The 17,977-nt window shown below is 51.1% G+C and overlaps 1 protein-coding gene across 3 annotated transcripts in view; it reads left to right on the forward strand.

Annotated features, from left to right (window-relative positions):
* Positions 1 to 3,495: 3,495 nt before the first annotated feature.
* Positions 3,496 to 17,977, forward strand: part of ALPL (alkaline phosphatase, biomineralization associated) — a 71,531-nt gene continuing 57,049 nt past the window's right edge. For 2 of the 3 annotated variants that reach the window (XM_017506818.2, XM_017506848.2), the window contains exon 1: positions 3,877 to 4,036. The gene's annotated coding sequence lies outside the window, so the exon portion shown is untranslated. Of the gene's footprint in view, positions 3,605 to 3,876; positions 4,037 to 17,977 lie in introns of those variants that run through there. The other variant, XM_017506833.2, reaches the window with a different exon arrangement.

Below are 17,977 nucleotides of genomic sequence, written 5' to 3' on the forward strand. Positions count from 1 at the left end.
TGAGATAGGAGTCTCACTCTGTCACCCAGGCTGGAGTTCAGTGGTGCAATTTCGGTTCACTGCAACCTCCACCTCCAGTGTTCGAGCGATTCTCATGCCTTAGCCTCCCGAGTAGCCTGGACTACAGGCACACAACACCTCACCGGGCTAATTTTTATATTTTTAGTAGAGATTGGGTTTTGCCATGTTGGCCAGGCTGGTCTCAAACTCCTGACCTCAGGTGATCCACCTGCCTCAGCCTCCCAAAGTGGTGGGATTACAGGTGTGAGCCACCGCACCTGGCCTAACTTAGCTTCTAATTCTAATGCCTGATGAACTTCTCTAAATTTCTTTTTTCCAAGGCAAAGTCTCACTCTGTCGGCCAGCCTGGAGTGCAGTGGTGTGATAGCTCACTGTAGCCTCTAACTCCAGGGCTAAAGAGACCCTCCCACCTCAGCCTTCCAAAGTCCTGGGATGACAGGCATGAACCACCATGCCCAGCCTGCCTAGTGAACTTCAAGGTCTAGTTTGAGGCACAGGCTGGTGGCATGCACTTAATAGATATGGAATAAATGAATGGGTAGAAAAAGCCCTGTGCTGGGAATAGAAAACCTGGCATCCAAACCCAGCTCTGGCCCTAACCTGTAAGTAACTGCTGTCTCTGGCCTTTAATTTCCCCATCTGTAGTGGGGACTATGAACACCTGCCCGGCCCACCTTATGATGCTGCTGTGAGACTCAAAAGGCATCATCAGCTCTTAGGCACAGGGAGCTTGGAGGTTACATCCAATTTGCTTAGTTTTCAACAAGGAAGTGGTGGCCCAGGGACAGTGATGGAGAGAAATCTAATGTAATGAGCTGTTGCCACCAGTTGAGTGGTCCTGAAATCTTGGCATCTGGGCTGCACTTAAAGACTGTCCAGTTCAAAAGGCCAGAGGGAATCTGAACCTTGATGGGAAAACTGACTTGCTCAGCTCCCCAGCAAGCCAGGGAAGAGCTGGAGGGTGGACTTGAATCTCCTATTCGAGGTCCAGGACTCCCTTCTGCTGTGTTGACAGAGCCAGGAGGAGGGGAGCCCGGGGGGCAGGGGAGGCAAGGGCTGCTGGGTGCCCCAATGTCAGTTGAATTCTCCTTGAGGGACCCAGCCCAGGAGCAGAGTAAGAAGATGTGAAGGCAGAAGGTGGCAGAGCTGGCAAAGTAGTACAGTTCCTGCTGCTGATAACCAATCCCTGGACTCGCAAGGTGGAGGGGACTTGAGGGCCAATCACAGACACGGGCGCCTAACGCTGGCCGTGTGGCTCAACCAGAAGTGCCTGTCCCTCATAGCTTTGGGGAGATCAGAAGTCAGGTGACGATTGGGCACTGTGGCTCACGCCTGTAATCCCAGCACTTTGGGAGACTGAGGCAGGGGGATTGCTTGAGCCCAGGAGTTTGAGATCAGCATGGGCAACATAGAAAAACCCTGTTCTCTACAAAAAGGTACAAAAATTAGCCAGGCATGGTGGTGCATACCTGTAGTCCTGGCTACTGGGGAAGCTGAGGTTGGGGGATCGCTTGAGCCTGGGAGGTTGAGGCTGCAGTCCAGCTGACATCATGCCTCTGTATTCCAGCCTTCCAGCCTGGGCAACAGAGTGGGACCCTGCCTCAGGAAAAAAAAAGAAAGAAAGAAAGGTCAGGGGTGCTGGCACCCTGTCACCAGGATAGGTGCAAGGAGTGCCTCCAGTTCCCTGCTGGCTCTGCCTCCCAGCCCCATTCCAATAGCAACAGGCAGAGATCTTCCATGCCTGGGGGTTTGCCCCTGGCTCACTGAAGATGATACCATCTTAACTTTCCTGGAATCCTTAAACCCTTCCTTGGCATTTGTGAGCAAATTACTGAGCCTCTCCCATGTTTTAGGGCCAGCGCTGGGTGTTTTTACCCGTTTCTTACAGAGGATGGCATTTCCTAAACTTCATTCATTTGCTACTGCCACGATTTTTGCCATCATCATCTAATCTATGAAATACATAAATAAATAGTATTTACTCCATATTTAGATGCACTTTTTAAAAACATAAATTTATCTCAAAAGGGAAACTATATCGCGCCTATAAATAAACAGTATCAACCAAAAATACAAAAAGAAATAAAAATAAATACAAAGACATTCTTGGTTTCTGGCACCAGGCCCCTGTTCTGGCTCCGACCTTACTAGAAGTCATGTGACCTCTCTGGGCCTCAGTTTTCTCCTCTGGAAAATGGAGCTGTTGGGAGTTAATGCATGCCTGGCCCTGAGCCTGGTACAGAGTGGGTGGGAAAGAGATTGCTTGACCTGGCTAAAATTGGTTCTCTGGGCACTAACACTTTCTCTCTGCTTCAGCCTTAGCTTTCTCCTTCTGATCTTCAGGGAAAAGGAGGCTTTAGGAAGACTGGGGCTTAGATGCTGAGGAAGTCAGGGCTTCCGGGAACTCACAGTCCTTATCTTCAAATTTCTGACTGGCTGCTGTGGCTTAGAGGCACAAATTGTTCCAGGCAGCCGCAAGGGCCACTAAGACCTTCCTGTTGGGAATCAGTGATCTCTCTGTTGCTGGAGACATTCAAACAGAGCGTGTCGACTTCTCACCACGAAGTCGTCCACAGAATTCAGTGCTTAGAGGAAAGGGAATGGTGATTCCATCAGGACTGGTTCCCTGGGAGCAGGAGCGGGGCCAGTAGCACCCAGCATCTGCCTTGGCTCCCATCTCTCCAGGATTTTGGTGTTTGATCTGTACTTTTCTTTTTTTTTTTGAGACGGAGTTTCACTCATGCTACCCAGGCTGGAGTGCAATGGCACGATCTCGGCTCACCGCAACCTCCGCCTCCTGGGTTCAGGCAATTCTTCTGCCTCAGCCTCCTGAGTAGCTGGGACTACAGGCACGCGCCACCATGCCCAGCTAATGTTTTGTATTTTTAGTAGAGACGGGGTTTCACCATGTTGACCAGGATGGTCTTGATCTCTTGACCTTGTGATCCACCCGCCTCGGCCTCCCAAAGTGCTGGGATTACAGGCTTGAGCCACCGCGCCCGGCTGATCTTTACTTTTCAAGCACTGCATCATAAGACTCTTGCACCAGCGAGAGGCCAGGAGAGACGGTGTGTGTCTGCTAAAGAGGGCTAGGCTGGTCCACATAGGTCAAGTGACTTGGCCAAGGTCACCAGAGGGGAGTTTGGAACCTGAGCTGTCTGACTCCACTGCCTGGGAAGGGCCTGCCCCTTCTTTGGCATCCAGGAGGCATGTCCTGAGGCTCTGGCTGGGACATAGCGGGATCCCTGCCCGGGCCCTTTACTTCTCTAAGAAGAGAAAAAGAGGGTGTCTAGGGGGTGGTTTCCCTCCAGATGTCACCCCTCCGAGGTCCCCTTCTGCTGCTTCTTGCGGTAGCCAGGAAGGCAGCCCACGGGTAGGGAAGTGGGGGTGGAGGTGGAGAGTCAGAGGTGCACGTGGACAGAGACAGAGAGACAGGGACACGTGGGCAGAGACGGTTAAAAACAGAGACCTAGAGAAAGCCAGATAGTTAGACACACAGTGACAGACGCCAGAGGGGAAGGAAGACAAAGACGGACGGGTGGAGACAAAGACTCCCAAGAGACGCAGAAGGAAGATGCCAAAGGTAAAGACAAACAGAAGACGCGCACAGCTAGCCGGTCAGAGCCCGGGCTCGCGGAGAGGGGAAGGGATAAGCCGGGGCAGCCCGGAGGCAGAGAGCCCGGGAGCGCTGGGCGCGCGAGGGACGCCAGAGCCGAGCCACCCTGGCCCGTCCCTAGTTCCGTCCCGGCAGGTGGCGCCCTGGCCTCGTGGCGCGACCCGCCCGAGGGACGCGGGGCTCAGGCCGGGGGCGGGGCCGGGCTGGGGAGGGGTTGGGGCCGGGGGCGGGGGAGGGGCGGGCTGCCCCGGCCCGGCTCTGGCCCCGCGGCCGCCTTTATAAGCCGGCGGGGGAGGTGGCGCGGGCCACGTTGCGCTCCCGCCACTCCGCGCCCGCGTTCCCGGCTCCGCGCTGCCACGCGCTTGTGCCTGGACGGACCCTCGCCAGTGCTCTGCGCAGGTAAAGACTCGAGGCTGCCCCCGCCCCGGCTCCCAGGGACCCCCGCGGACGTGCTCGATCCCCGGCCCCTTCTGCATCCTCCGCTGGTCTCGTGGTTGAACTTTAATGGCAGGGCCGGGGTCTCCTGCGCCACGCCGCTCACAGCATCCCAATCGGGACTCCCTGCAATTGATCCTGTCCCTGTCCTCGCGCGCATCCCAAGCTCTCGGCGCGCGCGCTGGGAGGGACGGGAGGTTGGACGTGGCGCCCGCGGAGCCGGCGAGCTCAGGGGATTGCGCTCGGGACCGCCTTGCAGTCCCAGGGTCTCCTACCTCCCGGGCCGCTGCCTGGGACCCCAAGGTCTGGGCACCTGCCCTGGGTGCCCCGTCACTGAGCAGCCCTCCAGGTGCCTCCTTAGCCGTAGCACTAGAGACTTGGGCTGCCAACCCCCAGGTCCCGTGCCTGGCGTCCTCCCAGGCGTAACACCTGACCCGGTGGTGTCTAAAGCAGTTTGGTTTGGGAGGAGGAGAGGGAAGGAGGAGCTCGGAATGGGGGCATGGCGGGAGACAGAGGACCCCCCGTGGGTGTCTTTTTGAGAGTCGGGTGGGCACTGCAGCTGTGGTGCAAAGCTCTGGAGCCCGCGAAGCCGAAGGAGCCTGTCGCCCGCTTTGGGCTGTGAGAGGTGGACTGCCTAGGGCTGCTTCCCTGCCCAGTCTTGGTAAGAAAGGGTTAAACTCATGGTCACAGTGGAAAGGCCTGACCCAAGGAAAGCCTCCCTCACTCCCTATTGTGCCTTATGACTCTTTTTCAACTCATAATGGTGTTGAAGGCGGGGCCTTTACAAAGGCCAGTGGGTGGAGGGGAAAAATCCTTGAGATCAAAAGAGGGGGCGATTCTCAGGCCAGGAAGGGCGTTGGACCCTGGGAAAAAGTCGGAGACCCCTCAGGTGGGCCCAGCTGCCCAGGGAGGCAGGGGTTAGCTCCCAGCCTCAGTGTAGATGACTACAACTGTTGATTGAAGGCCTACTGTGTGTAGGGGCACCTGCTCTGACATCTCACATGCAATATTTCATTTCACAAATGGGGAAACTGAGGCTTAGATAATTTAAATAATTGGTGGGGACCAGGGCTTGAATCCACACTTCAAACTCTACAACCCTAGCCTCCTACTCCAACTCTGTAGCCTAGGAGATGTGGGGCTGGGCCTTAGATTTTTCTCCAGGCTCCTCCCGGCCTCAGCCTGGTCTTCCTCCACTCTCCAGGCCTGCCCTTTCCAACTCTTTTGTTTTGTTTTGTTTTGAGATTGGGTCTCACTCTGTTGCTCAGGCTGGAGTGCAGTGTGGTGTGATCTCGGCTCACTGCAACCTCCGCCTCTCCAGTTCAAGCGATTCTCCTGCCTCCTGCCTCAGCTTCCCAGATAGCTGGAATTACAGGCACCTGCCACCACGCCCAGATAATATTTGTATTTTTAGTAGAGACAGGTTTTACCGAGTTGGCCAGGATGGTCTTGATCTCTTGACCTTGTGATCCGCCCATCTCAGCCTCCCAAAGTGCTGGGATTACAGGCGTGAGCCACCTTGCCTGGCCACCCTTTCCAACGCTTTAGTCCTCCCCACCTGTGACTGTCCCCACCCCATCCTACCCCAGCCATCCCACTCTCTGTCCCCAAGTATCTTGTTCCTCTGTCACCTTTTTCATTCTTGAATTGAATGCCTGTGAATTCCCTCAGAAGAGGCCCCTGGACACAGCTTCTTAATGTCCCAACTGATGAAGTCTAGGCTGAGTAATGGTCCCTGTCTGTGTCCGTGGGCCCATTTGTAAAAATGGGTGTATTCCTCTTTGGGGACTATTGTAAGGAATAAAACTGAACCGAGGCCAGAACAAGATGCTCTCTTCATTCAGCAAATACTTAAGCATCCACCATGTGCCAAGCTCTGTTCTAGGTGCCGGGAATGCAGCAGTAAATCAAACAGACAAAGCCCTCTTCTAGAATGGATGTTTGCGTAACAAAATTCTTTCAGGCTTTGAAACTGTCAAAATTCACGGTGTACACTTGAAATCAAGCTGTTCACAAGGAAGGAGACTAAGATGCAATCACCTGTAAATGGATCGGCCAAACATTGGCCTTCACTTTAGCAAAGGCAACCTTGCTGTGGCAGCTGGGATCAGTTCCGTTCCCTCTCTGCGCCTCACTTGACTTCCTCCCATAAGCTGTGGAGATCAGTAATGCCTACCAGTGGTGAGGTCTAGAAAGGATGAATGCTTGCAAGGGGTTTAAGCTGGTACCTGTGCTTAAGAAAATCTTGGCTCTCACCAGCTCTTTTCTCAGCAGAAAATGCAATGCCAAGACTGGAGGTTATGTCCCTGCCTCTGAAGCTATCACCTACTTTTTTTTTTTGGAGACAGAGTCTCACTCTGTAGCCCAGGCTGGAGTGAAGTGGCACGATCTCTGCTCACTGCAACATCTGGCTTCCAGGTCCCAGTTCAAGCAATTCACCTGCCTCAGCCTCCCACATAGCTGAGATTACAGGCATGTGCCACCATGCCCAGCTAATTTTTGTATTTTTAGTAGAGATGGGGGTTTCACCGTGTTGGCCAGGCTGGTCTTGAACTCCTGACCTTGTGATCTGCCTACCTCAGCCTCCCAAAGTGCTGGGACTATAGGCGTGAGCCACTGTGCCTGGCTGTCACCCACTTCTGCCCAGGCCCTTCCCATTCTGTTGGGTAGCACGTGGGGTGGCATGGTGCCCTCTGTGCGCACACTCATGCCACCTTCTGTCACCATCCTAAATACAGCCTGGGCTGGGAGCACAGAGCTCCATCATGACATCAGCCCTGGAGCCATCATCTCTGCAGTGCCTCCTGCCCTCTGCCTGTTCTTGTGCATGTCCCAGCTCAGTATCAAACTCAGCCCTGTTCTGTCCTGTGACTTACATGCACATTCCCTGCAAGCCGGATATGATCTTGGAAAGAGGAAGCGAGTTGCCCAAGGGACACAGATGCCACCTGGGGAGCTGGGGCTAGATCCTGCATATCTAGAATTCCAAATCTAGTGATCTCCATGCTATACCCATCTCTGAGCATGAGACCTTTTAATCCAGGGAGTAGGATCCAGTAGCAGAGCTCAAGTTCTCACCTTGTAATCAGTCTGACTTGGCTTTTTAATATAAAACCAGAGCTCCGAGAGAACATTGCTAGGAGAGTGAGCGAGCTGGGCTGAGAACCAGCACTCAGAAATCTCTGTGTGGCCACAGGAATGCTGACTTGGCTTTCCAGCACCATGTCGTCCTCGTTGGCAGGCTTGAGCTGGGCTTTGCGGTATGTTAGGTTTGCTTTTTTTCTTCTGGAGATGTCCTCACTTTCAGAGGGCAGCTAGGGGCAGTAAGTAGACTGGAGATTCATTCCCAGCACTGCCACGTGACCCTGGACACACCACCTTCCCTTTTGGAGCCTCAGTTTTCTCATCTGCAATATGGGTTAACATTATATACGTTGCGGGGTTGCAAGATCATGAATGATTTTCCAACCTTGGCTGAACCAGTGTTGATTGTTATTAAGACATTCATATTTCCTGTGGAGCAATTTCAGAAGCAGTTAACTTTATCACTAGCAGGTGAGCCTGAGGGCCCAAGGAGGAAAGTCCATGTTTAGGTTACAAAAGTCTACACAGCAGGGAGAACACTGGTTTGGGGGCCAGCATCTTGGATGCCAGTTGCCAGCTGTGTGACCTGAGGCAAGTCACTTTCCCTCTCTGAGTGTCAAGCTCATTGGAGTCCCTTGACATCATGATGTGATGCTCAGTGTCCGATGAACAGAAATAGTCTCCATATTTCTCTGCCTCCTTGTACCAGCCTCCAAACCCCCACCAACACTTCGTTAACTACTCCCAGAAAAACTCCACGTTTAAAGTTTTCCATGCTTAAATTCTCAACCTCACTGTAGCATGAAGTCAGTTGTTTGCATTGAATTTGACTTCTCAAATTAAGGGGTAAAATTTGAGATGAGGGTAGGGGGTTAGGGAGGGGATGAGGACGAAGTTAAACCAGATGTGTTTTTGTTTAATTGTAGGATGGTGGTTAAGCTGCTCAAGTATTACCATCGTTCTTTCTAAATTCCAGTAACCAGGAGTCAGGTTTCACAAAAAATTGTAGTGTTCTTTCCTGGCTGGTGTGGACTCGCCCTCTCTATTCTTCTTATTATTATTACTATTTTATATTCATCTGAGGCCACAAAGTGCTGGCCAGAGAGGAGACCTCATAGATGCCCAGGATGTCAGTTGGAAGACCTTTAGAAGCTGGCTTCGTCAACTGGGCTCTTTGCAGACCAGGGAGACTGAGGCCCAGAGAGGAAGAGGCTTGCCCAGGGTCACACAGCTGCTCAGGGCAGAGTGGACTGGGAATTCCATCTCCTGGCTCTAAGGTACATGATCTTTCTAAAGGCGACCACTCTCCTGAGTTTGGTGTGTTTCATTTCCACAGTATATTCTTAGCGTATCTGTTTTTTGAAAGCATTGTTTGAGGGAGGCTGCAGATGGTGTGGGTGGGTGGAGAAAGATGTTGAGCTCAGGAGAGCAGAGTTTAAGTCTTTGAACTACCTCTGTGACCTTGGGCAAGTGTCTTCTCTACTTGGGAAGTGTTCCCTCTCTGAGTGTCAGATTCTAAGCTACTGAGGAGTAGGAGTGGAGAGATGAGACTTCCCTAAGACTTGGAATGGGTCTCATTTATTCAACTGGTCCTCAAATATTGATAGCCTACTGTGTGCTGGGTTATGGGAGGTCTGTCACAAACTGCCTTTCCCAAGGCTGCAGGGGGTGGGGGACTGTTGACTTTTGCAGTGATTAAACAACTTCAATTTAGTTGCTGGTAAACCAGGCAATTTCATTTTACATAAAAATAAGGGTTTCTGGCTTCTCTGGAAAGATCAGAAGATGTGGCCATATAGGGCTATGTGCCTGCCTGGCTACAGTGGCTAGAGCTGATTAGCGGCTGCTCCATCCACTTTACCACAATCTCCACCACGCCTCACTGCCTCACACCAGCCCACTTGCCTCCCTGACATTACCTGCCTGCCTTCTGAGCTTGAGGTTTCTGGGCTAGATGCTGGGAGGCCATGTAAGAGAGGCTCATTCCATTTGAATGTCTGTATAGGGCTCGGGCCAGCCCTCAGGGGGCTCAGGGTGAGAATATGGGACACGTGGACACCAGCCCCTCCTCCATAGCCTGGCAGCATCTGCAAAACATGTCAGCTAGGTGGAGGAGCTTTCTTCCTGCTTCAGTCGTCCTCAGGAAGAGTCTGATGGCTCTGGAGGTTCGGGGGAGATAGAGCATCCGCCTGTCAAGGCTCAGTGAGTGGAGCCCAGGGTCTAGCTGGGGTCAGGCATCCCTGGGTGTTCCATTCTAAAGATGGCACAGCCACTGCAGGGAAGACACACCCTTGACATCTGCCACCTCACCCAGTGCTCCCCAAAAGCCCTGTGCATTGGAGCGTGCCCACTTCCCAGAGACAAAACGTGATCTTGCACTCTGAACCCTCTCTGTTCTACCCCCTTGCTGGGAGCCAGGGCCAGGCGATGTCAGGCAGGTACCGTGGTGGCGGCTGCAGCCTGCATCTCAGAATTGCCATGTCTGAGCTGGAGGGCTGCATGGGAGGCTGTGATGGGGGCTCTGGAGGCAGCTGCTGTGATGTGAGATTCTGGGTCTCCACGAATCAACTGCTCTAGGGGTTATGAGATGGACAGGGCGACTGATTGATCGTTGATTGCTGATAGTAACCTCACGGCCCTGGTCTTTACACCTGCAGACCAGTTCAGAAATGTGCCCTGTGTGGGAAGTGGCATTTTGTGAGCACTATTGGGTGCCAGTGTGAGCACTTTCAAACATTACCTTTGATACTCATCTACCCTCTGGTATTTTGCAATTAAGGAGACCGAGGCTCAGAGGGGCAGACACCTTAGGATCACCCCTCCCCTAGGTCTCTGTCTCTCTGCTTTGACCCAGGGAAGGGAGGGGAGGACAGGCTGAAAGGCCATTTCTGGGAATAAGGTGTTGGAGACCCTGTAGTGAGGCCCTGACCCTCCAGACTTTCTGAGCCACCCCTCCTCCTCTGCGCCAGCTTGGTTCAGAGCTGCTTCCCCATCCTCCCAGAGTTTGTCACTCAGGTGCATGAACTTCACCGGGCCAGGTCTGCACGCTGCGGGGCAGAGCTCAGCAAATATTTTATGTTCTTTAAAAAAGCGTTTAGGTGGCCAAAGCAAATTGCTTTGCCTGGAAAAACCAGAAGTGCAATCTTTATTTTTGTAGAGATGGTGTCCTGCTGTGTTGCCCAGCCTGTGTTCAAGAAGTCTGCCTCCCAAAGGGCTGGGATTACAGGCGTGAGTGCCCATAAGTGCACCCTTTAAAAAGATCTACCAAGTGACTTTTTTCCTGAGACTGAGTCTCACTCTATCCCCCAGGCTGGAGTGCAGTGGTGCAATCTTAGCTCACTACAGCCTCCGCCTCCTGGGTTCCAGAGATTCTCATGCCTAAGCCTCCTGAGTAGCTGGAACTATAGGCACATGTCACCACACCCAGCTAATTTTTATATTTTTAGTAGAAACGTGGTTCTGCCATGTTGGCCAGGCTGGTCTCGAACTCCTGACCTCAGGTGATCTACCCACCTTGGCCACCCAAAGTGCTGGGATTACAGGTGTGAGACACCACACCCGGCCCCAGTGACTTTTTGTTGGGTCAGTCTCTTGCCTTCTCTAGTGCACTTTACTAGGTTAGTAAAACCACAGGTGAGTACTCTCTTAGTTCTCCAGCTGAGGTTCTCAGGCCTCCTGCTGCCACAAGTGTCTCCGGCTTGTTTTTATTGTTGTTGTTGGAGACAGGGTCTAGTGGTTCTGTTGCCCAGGCTGGAGTGCAGTGGCACGATCACAGCTCATTACAGTGCAGCTTTGACTGCCCGTAGTCAAGCAATCCTCCCACCTCAACCTCCCGAGTAGCTGGGACCACAGGTGTTTGCCACCATACCTGGTTAATTTTTGTATTACTTGTAGGCTGTGGTGTTGCTATGTTGCCCAGGCTGTGCTCAAACTCCTGGGCTCGAGTGATCCTCCTGCCTTGACCTCCCAAAGTGCTGGGATTATGGGTGTGAGCCACTGCATCTGGCCAGCCTGGCCTTTTGGAGGACCTCATCCCCCCTCCCCCTGTCTTACCTGTCTCAGCATACAGGAGTTACTAACTTACCTGTCTGCTGCCGTTCTGGTTAGAAAGTGTCTCATCTGAGACCACGTCAGCTGCCATTCTGGTTAGAAGGTATGTCATCTGCAGCCCATTTCCCCTCCTCCACTCCTTCTGAGCCCTAATATAACTGCTGTTCTTTCTGTGCCTCATTCTGCTGGCCCCTGCCATGCCACTGCTAACTAAAAGTCCATAGACCGTAAGTCCCGACATGCATGTACTAGGCATGGTGCTCAGTGCCTCGCCTGTGATTACTCATTTGGTCCTACAGCAGCGCTGGGTGGCAGGTGCTATTATCCCCACATTACAGATGAGGAAACAGGCACAAACTCCCCTCGATGGGAAGTGAGACATAGACATGTTTGTTCCCCACCATTACCCATCCATCCACTCAAGGCTGCTGCTTTCTCCATGATGTGAATGACATAGCCCATCTTCCTGGAAGAGTCAGTTCCCTATCTATCTTAAAACCATCAAATATAGAAATTCACATTCTAGGTCAGTTAGCCTATCAAGATACCAGAGATAAACAGGGTTCCTATCAACAGCTTGTCCAAGCCCTTAATCACCTGAGTGATTTTTTTTGTGTGTGAAAATGCTGGGTTTTTTTTTTTTTTCTGACTTGACCTAATCCTTATACAGATACTGCTTGATTCACCAAAGGGTTCTCTCCTGGAATTGTAAGTTGAAAAATATCGTTAAGTGGAAAATGGATGTAACACCTAACCTGTCGAACATGGTAGCTTAGCCTAGCTTACCCTAAATGTGCTCAGAACAGTTACATTAGCCTGTTGTTGGGCAAAATCATCTAACACAAAGCCTATTTCATAATAAGGTGTTGATTATTTCATGTCAATTTCTTGGCTATACTATATTGAATGTGAAGAACAGAATGGCTGGCTGGATACTTGAGGTGTGGTTTCCATTGAACACTACAGCTTTTGCATCATCATAAAGCAAAAAAACTTTTTTTTTTTTTTTTGAGACAGAGTCTTGCTATTGTTGCCCAGGCTGGAGTGCAATGGCATGATCTTGGCTCACCGCAACCTCTGCCTCCCATATTCAAGTGATTCTCCTGCCTCAGCTTCCCAAGTAGCTGGGATTATAGGCATGTGCCACCATGTCTGGCTAATTTTTGTATTTTTAGTGGAGACGGGGTTTCTTCCTGTTGGTCAGGCTGGTCTTGAACTCCCGACCTCAGGTGATCCACCCGCCTTAACCTTCCAAAATGCTGGGATTATGGGCATGAGCAACCACCCTGGCCAGCAAAAAAGTCTTAAGTTGGAGACAGTCTGTAATGAACATTTAAGGGCTTACTCAGTGTCGGAAACTGAGCTAATCACTTTGAATGACTCTATTGGATTTAACTTGTTAGTCTCTCCATTTTGCAAATGAGGAAACGGAAGCTCAGAGAAGTTGAGGAATGTTCTCAAGGTTTGGAAAGTGCAGGTGAGACTTAGTCCAGGGCTCAGCACTCCTGCCCAATCAGATTGGCATCTGAATTCAAACTTGTATGTTTGGAGACAAGCTCTCAGGGCAACTTGTGGTACACACATGCATTTTTCAGTGGGTGTTCGAAAATGACTTGGGGTTAGGAGGCCCCAGGGGGAGGAGACAGAACATAGACATACCGGGTGGGGCAGCAGCGTCTGTTCTTAGCCTGTTCACCCCCTCATAGGAAATCAAAAGCCTAGAAGGAAGCATCCTGAGAAACCCACAGGGGCCTGGGTTTGAATCCCAGCCCTGCCATTTCAAGCTGTGACCTTTGGCAAGTCCCTTTCCCTCTCTTAGCTTCTGGCTACCCTGCCCACCAAGCATGGTTTATTTGAATGAGACAAGGCCTTAGGATTTTCCGGTTTGTGGATGGCGAATGGCCAGCATGCCTTCTGCCCCTCCCCTGCCCTGCACCCGCATCAGACATCACTAGTCAACCACTGCTCGCTTTCCTTCCCAGGTTCCTTCTAAATACAGTGTTCCAGGCAGCCATTAGCAACTAATATGGAGTTGGTGTACAAGATAAAAGGACATCCCAGAACCAGATTAGATTTGGTCATTTTGTGGGTGGAGGTAGGGAAGGGACAGGACCAGGTGGCACCCAGTTCAGTGTCACAGCACTCTTTGGTCTTCTTTTCCTTATCTGGGAAAGCAGAAAGAATTAAGCTAGACTGTACCAGGACCCGCCCCAGGTGTGGGGTGGGAACCTTTATTTTATTTTATTTTATTTTTGATACAGAGTCTTGCTCTGTCACCTGCCCAGGCTGGAGTGCAGTGAGTGCGATCTTGGCTCACTGCAACCTCCGCCTCTCAGATTCAAGTGATTCTCCTGCCTCAGCCTCCTGAGCAGCTGGGACTACAGGCGCGCACCACCACACCCAGCTAATTTTTGTATTTTTAGTAGAAACGAGGTTTCACCATGTTGGCCAGGATGGTCTCGATCTTTTGACCCCATGATCTACCCTCCTCAGCCTCCCAAAGTGCTGGGATTACAGGCGTGCACCACTGTGCTGGGCCGGTGGGAACCTTTTATGAGGCGCACAGCTGCGCCCAGTTCAGTCCCAAGGGAGAGGCAGGTGTCTGGGCCTGATCACTGCCGAAGCTTAAAGTAAGAGGGACGAGAAAGAGTCCAGTTTCAGATCCTCCTGGGAAGTTCGGCCTGCCCCTCCCCACCCTTTGTAATAAAATCCTTAGTAGTAATAAGAGTTCTCAGCGTTGACGGACTATTTGTTACGCTCCAAGCCGCTCTGTGAAGTGCTTTGTACACATTTACACATTTAATCCCTATACCAGCCCATTTTTCAAGTGAGGAAATGACTCACAGTAATTTGCCTGGGTTTGCCTAGCTGGTAAGTGTCTGAGCTAGGATTTGAATTCACATCTGTGGAACCCTGAATAAGTAACTCTTACTACTACTATGGATATTGTTACAAAGGACAGGGAGGGGCAGGCCTAACTCTTTCCAGGAGGACCTGAAACCAGCCTCTTTCTCGTCACTCTTTCTTTAAACCTAGACAGTGATCAGGCCCAGAAACCTGCCTCTCCCTGGGGACTGAACGTGGGCACAGCTGTGTGCCTCATAGAAGCTTCTTACCCCACACCTGGGGCAGGCCCTGGTGCAGTCTAGCATAGTGCTTCCTGCTTTCCTCTACCGCAGGCTCAGTGTGGAGCCTGAAGGAGCTGCATCTTTCTCTCGGCTTACCATGATCATTTCCCATTCATGAGCATGACACTCCTTTACCTGTGGAAAGTGAAAAGTAGAAAATTGAGGCTTAGAGGCTGGACGCAGTGGCTGCTGCCTGTAATCACAGCACTTTGGGAGGCCTTGGTGGGCAGATCACTTAAGGTCAGGAGTTCAAGACCAGCCTGGCCAACATGATGAAACCCCATCCCTACTAAGAATACAAAAATTAGCTGGGTGTCGTGGTGCATGCCTGTAACCCCAGCTACTTGGGAGGCTGAGGCATGAGAATCACTTGAATCTAGGAGGTGGAGATTGCAGTGAGCCGAGATCGTGCCACTGCGCTCCAACTTAGGCGACAGAACAAGACTCCATTTCACACATACACAAAAGAAAATTGAGGCTCAGGGAGAGAGGGTGGTGGGCCCAGGATCACACGCGAATAAATGGTAAACCCTGCAACAAGGAGTTAGGTGCCCTACCTGTTCCCTAGGTCTTGCTGAACAAACTGCCTAGGGGAACCTGAGGTTAGTGCTGGGGATGCAGGAGTGTTAGCCCAGCAGAGGTGGGGTTGTGCCTGCCCCCCACATCCAACCCAGATACACTCTATCCTATTTTAGTCAGCCATTGACTTTAGACCAGCCACTTTAACACTCACAATCTCAGTTTCCAGGCACTTCTTATATTTTACAGGGTTTTTTTTTTTTTTAGACAAGGTCTTGCTGCAGTGCCAGGCTGCAGTGCAGTGGCACAATCATAGCTCACTGCAGCCTCGACTTCCTGGGCTCAAGTGATCCTTCTGCCTCAGCCTCCCGAGTAGCTGGGACTGCAGGCTTGTGCCATCATGCCCAGCTAATTTTTTTATTTTTTATTTTGTGAGATGAGGGCTTGCTTATGTTGATGAAGCTGGTCTTGAACTCCTGGGCTCAGGCAATCCTCCCATCTCAGCTTCCCAAAAATGTTGGGATTAACAGGTGGTGAGCCACCGTGCTTGGCATATTTTTCAGTTTTTTTTTTTTTTTTGAGACAGAGTTTCACTCTTGTTACCCAGGCTGGAGTGCAATGGCGCGATCTCGGCTCACCGCAACCTCCACCTCCTGGGTTCAGGCAATTCTCCTGCCTCAGCCTCCTGAGGAGCTGGGATTACAGGCACGTGCCACCATGCCCAGCTAATGTTTTGTATTTTTTTTAGAGACGGGGTTTCACCATGTTGACCAGGATGGTCTCGATCTCTTGACCTCGTGATCCACCCGCCTCGGCCTCCCAAAGTGCTGGGATTACAGCCTTGAGCCACCGCGCCCGGCTATTTTTCAGTTTTTAAAACCACTTTTTATTCACGAACTTACCGAACCATCAAAGTAACCCAATAAAGTATTAATGTCATTTTGCAGAGTGGGACACTGAGGCTCAGGGAGGCAAGCAACTTGCCTGAGGTCAAATTGCTGGTAAAACCAGGCCTCAAACTCAGGTCCGGATCCCAGGCTGAAGGTCTTTCTCCAGATCTGTCCCCAGCCTCTCTCATCTTTGCTTTTGTACCTGCCATCCCTCCCCTGCAGCGACCTCTCCCTGCTTATATTGCCAGTTGGCATCTTGGCTGTTTTTCTAGAGATTCCTTGGAAATCTTGAACGCTTTGTAATCTGATTATCTGCATAGCGTCTGGCTCTGAGTCTCAGTTCCTGGCAGGCAGGAACCCCATCTGAGTTACTCATGAATTCCCGTGCTTAACAAGATGCCTGCATTCAGCAAGCATTTAGTAACTCTTTTTTTTTTTTTTTTTTTTGAGGGTCTGTTTTGTGGCCCAGGCTGTAGTGCAATGGTGCGATCTCGGCTCACTGCAGCCTCCGCCTCCCGGGTTCAAGCGATCCTGCTTCAGCTTCCCGAGTAGCTGGGATTACAGGCATCTGCCACCACACCTGGCTAATTTTTGTATTTTTAGTAGAGATGGGGTTTACCATGTTGGCCAGGCTGGCCTCAAATCCCTGACTTCAGGTGATCCACCCGCCTTGGCCTCCCAAAGTGCTGGGATTACAGGTATGAGCCACCGTGCCCAGCCCATTTAATGACTTGAGTTCATGAAAGGCTGCCCCACCTGGCAAGGGTTTCCACAGCTGGCCTGGCTTGGTTACCATGGGGAAGCCGGGGAGGGATGTCCCACTGGGTGTGACACCTGAGCCACTCCAGGCAAAGCCTGGCCACCCTCCCCAGACCTTCACTGGTGTCCTTCCACCAATGACACCAGCTCCTAAATGGTTAGTGATTGGCAGCAGGACAAGCCAGTGTCCCTGGGTGGCAGTATTCCTGTTGGCGGTTCAGGCCTTTACTCATACTCAGGTATGAGGTGCCCGGTGTCATACTTCTCACCAATGCCTTTGTCCATTTTGTTCACAGATGTACCCCCAGTCCCAAACAGCCCTAATTTCTTTAATAATAATGATAGGCATAGCTGTAATTTGCTGAAGCTGCATGCACCATGCTTCCTGGTACATAGTAGGCACTTAATACGTATTTGTTGAATGAATGAATACTTGCAGTGAGGAGCATCTCATAGGGACTAAGAGTTGTATGACCTTGCCTGACCTCTGTGCCTCAGTTTTCCTCATGTGTCGACTTCATGAGAGGTACTCAGAGGAGTAACCAATATATATATATTGATATATGTTTAAGTTTTAAGTATGTCATGAACCAGGCTGTGTTCTAGGCACCTCACATGTTTTTATTCATGTAATATTGCAACTGAGGCTCACAGAGATTAAGGTCACATCCTCTAGGTCACCCAGTTAGTGTCACATGCAAATATTTTAATATCTCCCAGGACATGTGTGTTCCAAATAACATAATATGGGAACCACTTCCCCTACCAGCCTCTTCCCATAACGTAGACCTCATGCCCCAGATCCTAGAGTCAGAACAAATGGGAACAATAGTAGGTGAGTCAAGCGGTCATGTCGTCCCCTAATAGAAAATGCCTCGTCCAGTGTTGGATACGCAGTAGGTCTTATGATCACCATCTGTGGGACAGGCGCCAATCATGGTTTGTGTAGAAGCTGGCACAAGGGAGCCCCAAATCTGCTGTAGGAAACTGGGTGGGGGAGGCTTTAGAGAAGAAATGACAGCGGTCATGAATCATTGTAATGATAACAGCTTATATTAACTGAGTGGCAGACACTGTTCAAGCATGTCAGATGTGTTAACCATTTAATCCTCATATCAGCCCTAGGAGGTAGATATCATTGTCCCCACTCATGGCTGGGAAGCCAGGCTTAGAAATAAACTCATCTGGGCTGGGCGCGGTGGCTCATACCTATAATTCCAACACTTTGAGAGGCTGAGGCGGGTGGATCACCTGAGGTCAGGAGTTCAAGACCAGCGTGGCCAACATGATGAAACCCTGTCTCTACTGAAAATACAAAAAATTAGCCGGGTGTGGTGTGGTGGCAGGTGCCTGTAATCCCAGGTCCTCAGGAGACTGAGACAGGAGAATTGCTTGAATGCAGGAGGTTGCAGTGAGCTGAGATTATGCCATTGCACTCCAGCCTGGGCAACAAGAGTGAAACTCCATCTGAAAAA

Source organism: Cebus imitator, unplaced genomic scaffold (assembly GCF_001604975.1).
Source record: "Cebus imitator isolate Cc_AM_T3 unplaced genomic scaffold, Cebus_imitator-1.0 Scaffold15, whole genome shotgun sequence".
Lineage (NCBI taxonomy): Eukaryota > Metazoa > Chordata > Mammalia > Primates > Cebidae > Cebus > Cebus imitator.